Consider the following 10,252-nt stretch of genomic DNA (forward strand, 5'->3'; position numbering starts at 1 on the left):
ACCACTCTAAATTTAGTTTCTTGTTATCAGCCTCATAAAATATTTCTGGAAGAGGTTGTTCTAACTTTCTATGATTCTGGATATTTACTGAGCAGTGACTATATGCCAGCTATTGTTCTCAGTCCTGGGGATACAGCAATGAATAACAGACGAGGCTTTTGCTCTTGTGGAGCTTCCATTGAGTGTGTGGAAGAGGGGAGAGAAATAAACAAGAAAACCAACATGAATAAGTTGAATTAAAAGAGTGTAACTACCATATGGCCCAGCAATCCACTGTTGGGTATATATCCAAAGGATGGGAACTCTATATACAGAAAAGATACCTACACTCCCATGTTTATTGCAGCACTATTCACAAGCCAAGATACGGAGTCAACGTAAGTGTCCATCGACAGATGAATGGATAAAGAAATTGTGGTACATATACACAATGGAATATTATATGATCACAAAAAGAATGAAATTCTGCTATTTGCAACAACATGGATGGAACTGGAGAACGTTATGTTAAGTGAAATAAGCCAAGCACAGAAAGACAAATCTCGTATGTTCTCACTCATATGTGGGAGCTAAATATTAAGGACAATTGATCTCATGGAGACAGAGAGTAGAATGATGGTTACCAGAGGCTGGAAGTATAGTAGGGAGGGGGGATAAGTGGGGATGGTTAGTGGATGCAAAAATATAGTTAGATAGTTAGATAGAATGAACAATATATGATAGCACAACAAAGTGACTATCATCAACAATAAGTTAGGGAATACTTTAAAATAACTAAAAGATTATAACTGGAGTGTTCCTAACACAAAGAAATGATAAATATTTGAGGTAACGGATCCCCCAATTACCTTGATTTGATTCATTCACCTAATATGCCTGTATCAAAACATCATATGTACCCTATAAATACATACAACTATTATATACTGATAAAAAATTTTGAAAAATTTAAAAAGAGTGTTAAGTGTTAATAGGAACATCAAATAGGGTGATATAAGAAAGAATGAGTGGGATGAGCTACTTTATCTTAGGTGGTCAGGGAAGGCCTCTCTGACAAGATGTGTGAGCTGAGAATTTAATGTTAAAATCAGTCAAGAATGATATTAACATTCTGAAAGACAGACAGGCTAGTGTGACTAGAATCTAGTAAACAAAAGGGAGAATGGTATGAGAAGGACTCAGAGCTACACAGTAGCCAGATGCGATGGCATCTGGTAAGCCAGAATAAGGCGTTTGGATTATTAAAAGTGATGGAAAAGCCATTTAGGGTTTTAAGCATAGGATGATATAATTTGATTTATGTTTTTCAAATATTATTTTGTTTCCCCTTTTGACCATGATTGATTAGGTTGCTTAGGATCAGTCTTCCCACTGAGAAGAACTAGAAAAGGAACAATAAGACTAACCCCTGACTTCTCAACAGACACACAAAAGCCAGAAGAAAAAGAAATAATACCTTTAAAACCCTAATAGACAATAATTGTCATCTTAAAATTCTGTACTCACTTTATTCCATTTGTAGATATATACCCAAATAAATACATACATCTGTGCACATGTGTATATGCCTTCATAATATCCCAAACTGGAAACAAGCGAAAAGTCCATTATCATTGGATTAAATAAATGAATCAAGATATACACATCTGTGAAAATACTACGTAATGACGGAACCGAACAAACTTCTGTTATATACTACAACATGGTTGAATTTCACACACATAAAATCCATCAAAAAGGAAGGAAAAATAAAGGTATTTTCAAGAAGGTGAATACAGACATAATTCGTCACCAACCAAACAACATCAAAAGAAATACTAAAAGAGATTTCTGCAGGCAAAAAGAAAATAATTGCACAAGGAAGCTCAGAGATATAAGAAGTTACATAGTGCAATGGAAACAGTAAATATGTTAATAAATTCAAATGAATATTTATAGCATAAAACAATAATAGTAATGTCTCCTAATGTTTATATACCTATATAACTAAAATATACAACAACGATAGTACAAAAGTCTGGGGGGAATAGAGATAAGGTATTCTAAGTATCTCACATTGTTCATGGCCAAAAATAGACAAGATGTTCTTGAAGAAGGAAAAGGAGGGAAAAATGAGGAGAAAGAGGAGGAAAGGAGAGAAGGGGAAGAAAAAAAGAAAAAGAGAGAGAGCAAGACCACTCAATTTATTGGATCAAGAATCACTGTATAGAGACAGTCGTTGATATAGTGTGGTATAAGTTCACCAGAGCAGAATAGAACGTCCAGAAACAGACTGGTAGATATAAAGACACGTGATTTATGACCAAGTGATGCTGCAGACTAGTGGGGAAAGGGTGATTTTCTCCGTAAGAATGTTGGTTCAATTGCATATTTACAGGGAAAAAATGAAACTTGACCTCTACTTCACACCACACATAAAAATGAATTCCCAAGTGGATTGTATATCTACTTTTGAAATATAAAATAATGAATTTAGAGGATAAATAGAATGTCTTCATAAATTTGAGATAGGAAAAGATTTCTTAAATAGGACACAAAAAGCTTTAGCCATAAAGGCAATTACTGCCAAATTGGACCACATTAAAACACATAGGAATTTTGGTATGTCTTTAAAGAGGTAAAAAGACAAGGCACAGCATGGGAGAACATATTTGTGACACACGTAATTGATAAAGGACACAAATCTAGAATATAAAAGAACATCTACTAATCAGTAAGAAGAAAGAGAACTCAATATAAAAAAATGCAAGAGACTTGAACAGGTGCTTCACAAAAGAAGATATCCCAAAAAGTACGTGAAAAAGTGACCAACCTTGTTAGTTATTAGGGTAAAGCAAATAAAAAGTACATTGCAGTGCCATTACAATCCTACCAGCATGAATAAAATGAAAATGATATACAATACAAAGTATCGTCAAATATAGGGAGCCAATGGAACTCTCATATGCTGATAGTAGAAATGTAAAGTGATATATGCACAACCTACAACAGAAATTCCACTGCTATATATCCAACCACAATGCATACATATGTGCACATGCATGCATGCACACAAGTATGTGTACATGTGCACACACACACACAGATGTTTATAGCAGCATCCTTCATAATAGCCCAAATTGGAAACAAACCAAAGGACCATTATCAGTGGATTAGATAAATAAATTAAGGTATATTCATACACTGGAACACTATAGAACAATGGAACTAAACAAATTTTTATTTTGTTCTACAGAACATGGTTGTATTTCTCAAACATGATGTTGAACAAAGGAATCCAGATACAACAGTGTATACATATGTGTATATGTATTATTCCATTTATGTAAGGATCAAAAAAGGCAAAACTAACTCATGGCATTAAAATTCAGGATAATGTTTTCCTTTGGGGAGGAGGAAAAGGATAATTACAGGCAGCTAATAAGAGTGGGGGGTTTTTGGAGTTCTGCTAATGTTTTATTTCTTGACTTAGGTGCTGGCTACATCAATTGTGTTCACTTTTTTATCATTTACTGAACTGCACACTTATGATTTATTCACCTCTGTACTGTACTATATTCCAATTTTAACAAAAAAAAGATTGCTTTTCTATGAAGAGAATCAATTGTAGAAGGGACCGGGGAAAAGTGGGAAGATCTGTTACAAACCAGTTTCGGGGGTCCAGATGAAGAATGGTGGCTATTTGGATTCAGATTATAGTAGTAAAAATGGAGAGTAGTAACGGTGGTATAAGCCTATCAGGGATACATTCAAAGACAGAACCAATCAGCCTCACTAATGGATTCAATGTAGAGGATGTGAGAATTAGAAGGATCATGGATGACTACCACCACATGAATGGATAGTGGAACCATTTACTTCAAAAGAAGATGGTTGAAGTGAGAGGGGTAGGTATTATCTTGGGAGTTAATAATTCTTCTTTGAATATTAATGTTGGAATACTGTGAGATATTTCCATAAGGGGAGTAGGCCATTTGATGTATACATGTGACATGCAGTAGTGTGGTCAATGCTAGAAAATTCTACTTGTGAGTCATCAGCAGAGAGATAGCACTTCCATTAACTATATCCTCTTCCTCATCCTATCTTTAAAGAATTGGGAATGATAAAGGAATGGAATGGTAATAACACCTTATCCTAACTTTACTATTTGTTAACCACTATTCTAGTGCATTGACTTGTTTGATACTTACATCACCTTCCCTCTGAGATTAAAAAAAATTATCTTATCTTTATTTTTCATTTTACAGATAAAAAAATGGAGATGCTGAGAGATTAAATAATTTTCACAATGCCCCATAGTTCGAAAGTGTGAAAGCTGGGACTGAAACAAAGAAGACTGAATCTGAAGTCATCACCTTTAACTACTATGGGACACCACCTCCCCAGGAAGAGAGGAAGGGAGGAGAGAGGCGTTTCAGTTGTATATTGCTGCATAAGTGAGTAAAGACAGCAATCATTATCTCACAGTTTCTGTGCGTCAGAAATTCAGGAAGGGCTAGCCTGGGCTCTTGGGTCTGGATGTCTCATGCCATTGCAGTCAGCGCCTAGAACTAGAACATCTGGGGTGGGGTTGGGGAAATCTAAGTAGTTAGGGATAGCCAAGGATCTCTATCTCTCCAGATAGTTTCAGGGCTTCTCCATGGGATCACTGCATGTGAGCCAGGTTAGTCTCCCTGACAGTATGGAAGCTTCGGGACAGTCAGCCTGTTTACATGGTAAAGATTCCAAGGGAACCAAGTGAAAGCTATATTGCCTTTTATGACTTAGCCTCAGAAGTCACATAACATCACTTCTACTGTTGCCACAAGCCCACCCATATTCAAGGGAAGGGAACATAAGCTCCCAACTCTTGATAGGACGAATGTCAACATCACATTGTAAGAAGAGCATGTAGGACAGGAGATATTGTTGTAGTCATCTTTGCAAAATAAAATATGCTAAACAAGGAGAAGAGATTAGACAGAGAGGGTGGAAGAACAGATGCAAAAGGAGAGGGCAAGATGTGTGCAACTAATATAAAAAAACCTTTACTCAATCAATAATTGTCCATCACCCTGTGTGTGCTAGACACCAAGTACATTGGTAAATCCAAAGTGAACCTAGCTCTAAAGAAGCCAAAACTGTCTAGGTAGGAAAGTTACATATAAAACACAAAGAGGGAGGATTTAGGAGTTCTTATACAAGGACAACAACAAAGTTCATGGCATTTTATGGTGGAGAAAAAGGTTGGCAAACTACAGCCCACAGATCAAATCCAGCCTACCACCTGTTTTTACAAATAAAGTCTTATTGGAACGCAGCCACACCCACTGGTTTACATATTTCCTATGGCTGCTTTAAGCTAGAAAGGTAATGTTGAGTAGTTGAGACAGAAACCATATGGCCCTCGAAGCCTAAAGTATTTACTATCTAACTCTTTACAAAAAAAACGTTTTTCACCTTCTAAATTAGAATATTGTGCATCCACTCAGAAGAGAGAGAATGGAACTGAAGCCAAGAGGGAAAGTCCCAGATTTCCGGCATGGTGCAGAGGAATGCGCTAGGGTCTCTGATTCAGGAGAATGGCATTATTGGCCAACCACTCGCTGACTTCGTGACCTTGAGGAAGTTACTCCACCCTTCTAAGTCTTGGTTTCCTGTCCTAAAGAGAAATCTTTGTTGTCCTTTTATTGCCCAAAATTATGTTGTGAATCAAGTAAGATAATGTCTGAACAAATACTTAGTACACTATGAAATGCTAAACATATATTCTATCACTGTTTCCACTCCATTTCCTCTCAAATGTGGAAATTTTTGTGGATAGTCTTTATTTCATCTGTATTTTTACAGTTGGGACATCATTTTCTTCTTTTATAGCCTTCATTGAGCACGTTTTTTTTATTTTTGATGATCAAAATTGTCATTCTCTGATCTTTGGTGCTTTCTTGCTTTAAGACACTAGAAATAATTCTTTAAAAATCCTAACTTCTCCAACTACTCTCACTTCTCTAAATCCCTCTCTACCAGAGTCTTCACTCTTCTCTCTTTCACCTTGAAATTCTTTTCTTTACCCTATTCCAACCCCCATTCCCACTTTTTCACATATTTCTTTTGTTGATAAAGGCAGATGCTAGTAGAAGGAGGCCCCCAAATGCTCTGATTCCTTTTGACAAAGTTCCTTGACTGTCCCACAATTGCTAACATTCTAAAAGATGCATTTTAAGAATTCCTGAGAAGATCCTTCTGTAAAGATCTTTGGGAATTTTTTTGAAGTCTATATCCCCATGACCATATTGACCAGGATAATTCAACTCAACTCATCACATTCCTATGTGTCTAACCCGACTATCATTAATTGTACCTTCATTTTCTGCATCCTCTCATGTCACCATATTAGCTGTCAACCCACTCTAGTCTAGGGCAAATTGACACCAGTAATCTCCTCCTTCACCTTCCTCTCACTGAGCATCTTCTGTGCCATTTATAATCTCCAAAGGATTGGGCTTGTCAGGAAATCTGACCACAGGGAATATGAGTAGTTATAAAACTTCCACATTGAAATTTCTTATTCAGAGGGGTAATAATTTCACCACTTGATTCAGTTAAGACTTTCTTTCATCTCCTGCACTTTCAAGCCAGCTGGTCATTTAATACACATTCCATGCACAGAAAATGTCCATGTACCAAAATCCTCACTAAATAACTATGACAATAAGCTCAAGAATGTTATGGCCAAGGACACAAAGAGAGCAGGAGGATTTCAGGAGTCCTTCCAAGGGGATCTACAATATGATTCCTAGTATTTCCTGGTGTAAAATAATTGGAAAAGTAACTGGAAGATAATACAACAGGAGAATGCCAAAATTTAGACAGCATTACTACCTAGTTGAGTAAGTGAATGATAATAATGAGACTCTTGTGGACAGTCTATAACCTCTGATTAGGGCTATTGGGGAATGAGTAACATTGTTATTTGTGTGCACGGGGTACAGAAAAAGAATCTAGAAAGAGTTTAAAGGGGAGCTAGATCAGATGCAGTGTATTTTTAAACACATTAAGACAGAAAAAGTTTAACCTATGTAATAAACACATTGTATTGCAAGTTCCTCATGAAATTCCTTTAGGTGAAACTGGTTCTGCCTCTGGCTACATTACAGGCTTCAGCAAAGCTTTTAACGTGAAGCAACTTCTATGAAATTGGACATCCAGTGGACCTTGAAAATGGTCAATTACATGCTTTGTTCAATGAATGAATTTGTGTCCTGGCAAAAATAAAAATCTAGGGCAAGAGGGAGATACACTCATGGAAAAATGCAATTTCTTTACATGCTTTCTAATTTTCACTTTTGTGTGTCATGTTTAGGCATGACACAGTGTTTTAATTCTGTGTTACGACTCTCTTGCCTAAGGTATTCATGGGGGGTGCAAGAAGGAGGGTGATACGATGTCAGTATTACTTAGGAAATTGTAGAATCTTAGATTTCAAGCAGCCTTAGAAATTATCTGGCCTCCAGATTTCAGAACAGTCGTGTACTGACCAGTGTTGTCTAAGATTAAACTCTAACAAGTCCATGCAAAATGAGAAAAATAAAGATGATGTTTGTTCATGAGCATCCATGTGTGTGCATGTGTGATATGTTTGCCAACTCGTGTTCCTTGTAAAGAGTTGTCTATTTTATTATATTAAAATACTCTTTCTTTTATGAAGTGCAAATTATAGCAGATGTTAGTCGTGTGTGTGTGTGTGTGTGTGTGTCTGTGTGTGTGTGTATGTGTTTAATGTCTTCACTGGCAAACTAAATCGACAGCAATGCTCTGTTTGCCCTATCCTACCCTCACCACAGTTTTGAAATTTTACTGTTACAGTGCATGTAATCTGAAAATCCTACTTCCCTTGCTCCCAAAATTATCTTGTCTAACTAAAAGCCTGTTGTGCTAATAAAAAATCTAGAGAGACAATTTGGGAAAGAGCCTCCTTTAAAAGTTAGCAGGAAAAATTATGTGGAATTCCCCCCACCTCCATCCCCATTTCTGTTCTCTTCTCCCACAAAGATTCAGAATCCTTTCCTAAATCTTAAGTTTTCTCTCTTGGAGAAGGTCTGGGCATGACAGCCCCTCCTTCACATTCCTGGGATCAGCCGCAGTTTTTTGTGGGTGGGTAGGAGTCAGTGGCCTTTCCTGTTGAATCAGCTAAGAGGCAATTGTTAAATGGCACCCAGTCTCCTGGGAGGAAGAAAAGCGTAGCATAGCCAGGGCTATTCCAGGGATCAGGCTCAGCTGGTATAAAAATTCAATCCTGGCTGCTCCTGTGGCCCAGGAGGACACCAATGTTGGAAACTAGGTTACCTTTTCTATCTCTTTCTTTGCCTATACCAAACATGTTTTCCAGAAGATTGCATTCAAGAGCACTCTCTTTATGCTAATAAAATACTATATCACTGCACCCTGAATGATGTGGAGCCAGAGGGCAAGGAAAGAAAATTAGAAGATATTTTTACTTTGGTTCAATATCTACCAAGAACCAGTTGACCAATATACATATTTTAATTTTTACTTGTTAAAAATATTTTCAAAGAAGACAGATTGCTAAGGACCCAAAGGAATACATTATAGATAAACTAGTAAAAGTAATGGGAAGTTATCCCCTCTCTAGGAGTAAATTATTAATTACTGTAACCTTCTTATTTAAAGATGACCTTGGGGAAAGGTGTTTACCACAAGGTCCAAGTGTGACCAATTAGAAGATCGTTTCACATGGTGCTCCAGAAAGGCAGTTTGTAGTTTTGTAGGTGCTGGCACTAAACATCCAAACTGTACAATGTGTTATCTGTTTTGGGGACACCAGCCTTCCAGTGTGTCATTCATTTATTTAGCGATTATTAAATATTTATTAAATAACTACTATGTGTCACAATACAGTAATGCAAAGATAATGAGGCACAGTCCATGCCCTTGAAGATATAAGTCTACTTGAAATGTACTGAATATCTACTGTCTGCAAGATGTTATGGATTGAATTGCGTCACCCAAAATTTATATGTTGAAGCTCTAACCTCAATGTGACTATATTTGGAAATAGAGCCTTTAAAGAGGTAATTAAGGTTAAATGAGATCATTAGGGTGGGGCCCTAATCTGATAGACCTAGTGTCCTTAGAAGAAGATGAACAGACACCAGAGATCTCTCTTTCTCCCCACACACTCATAGAAGAGGTCATGTGAACACAGTGTGATGGTAGACACCCCTATGCCAAGAGAAGAGGCCTCAGTGTGAACCCTACCTTGCTGACGCCTTGCTCTTGGACTTCCCAGCCTCCAGAACTATCAGAAAAAAATTTCTGTTGTTTAAGTTATCCAGTCTGTGGAATTTTTTATGGCAGCTATAGCAGACTAAGACACTCATCAATGCAATAGGCATCTTATACACTTATTTAGTATGTCACAAGGTGCTGTTGCTTATCTTGTTTAGAACTGTGCTTAAATGTGTGTTCTCAGTTATAACTCTGACTGGTTCTGGTTTTGGTGGGGTCTTTTGTTGTTTTACTTGTTTGGTTTGTTTTGTTTTATGACAGGGCCCTTTTGTGTATCTCTTTTGATGCCTAGCTTCCCTCTATAAACCCATCCATGGAGAACCCAGCACTCTCAGGCTGCTGTCTTACTGCACTGAAGCATTTCCTGAGATCCCTCTTCTGAGACAAAATGATCCTCTCTCTCTCTTTATTTTCCCTCCCTTCCTTTCATCAAGACTTCCATTCAGATAGTGGTATGAACATCATGCCCCATTATACAACTGCATCTGTGAATGAAAACTATTGTCTGTCATCTGAAGATGAAGAGGACGGACACTACGACCTTGCTACTCAAAGTGTGGTCTGCAGACCAGCAGCATTGGCCTCACTTGGGAGCTTGTTAGAAATGCAGAATCTTGGGCCCTTCTCCAGTCTGAATTGTTCAGGCGGTAGAGTTTGAGAAGCTCTGTTTTACCAATAGTTAAAATAACTAGGCAGGCATATGTCTAAGAGCCAGGCAGCACCTCAATGGGACTCAGTTTCATCATCCTTAAAATGGAAACAACCATTCAAATAATTTTCCACTCCACTCTGCCCTTTCTAGTCATCTTGAAATGCTCCTGTGAAGTTCATTCTCCTTGCTAGATGTTGTCATGCTCTCATGTAGTGCCTTCTGCCTCTTTTCAGGAATGCTGCACTACAAACGACAATCTTCTAGCCCATCTGCCTGGGGCTCTCTCTCTATTCTGTGACCTGGTTTCCT

The sequence above is a fragment of the Propithecus coquereli genome, unplaced genomic scaffold (assembly GCF_000956105.1).
Source record: "Propithecus coquereli isolate 6110/MARCELLA unplaced genomic scaffold, Pcoq_1.0 Scaffold2, whole genome shotgun sequence".
Classification (NCBI taxonomy): Eukaryota; Metazoa; Chordata; class Mammalia; order Primates; family Indriidae; genus Propithecus; species Propithecus coquereli.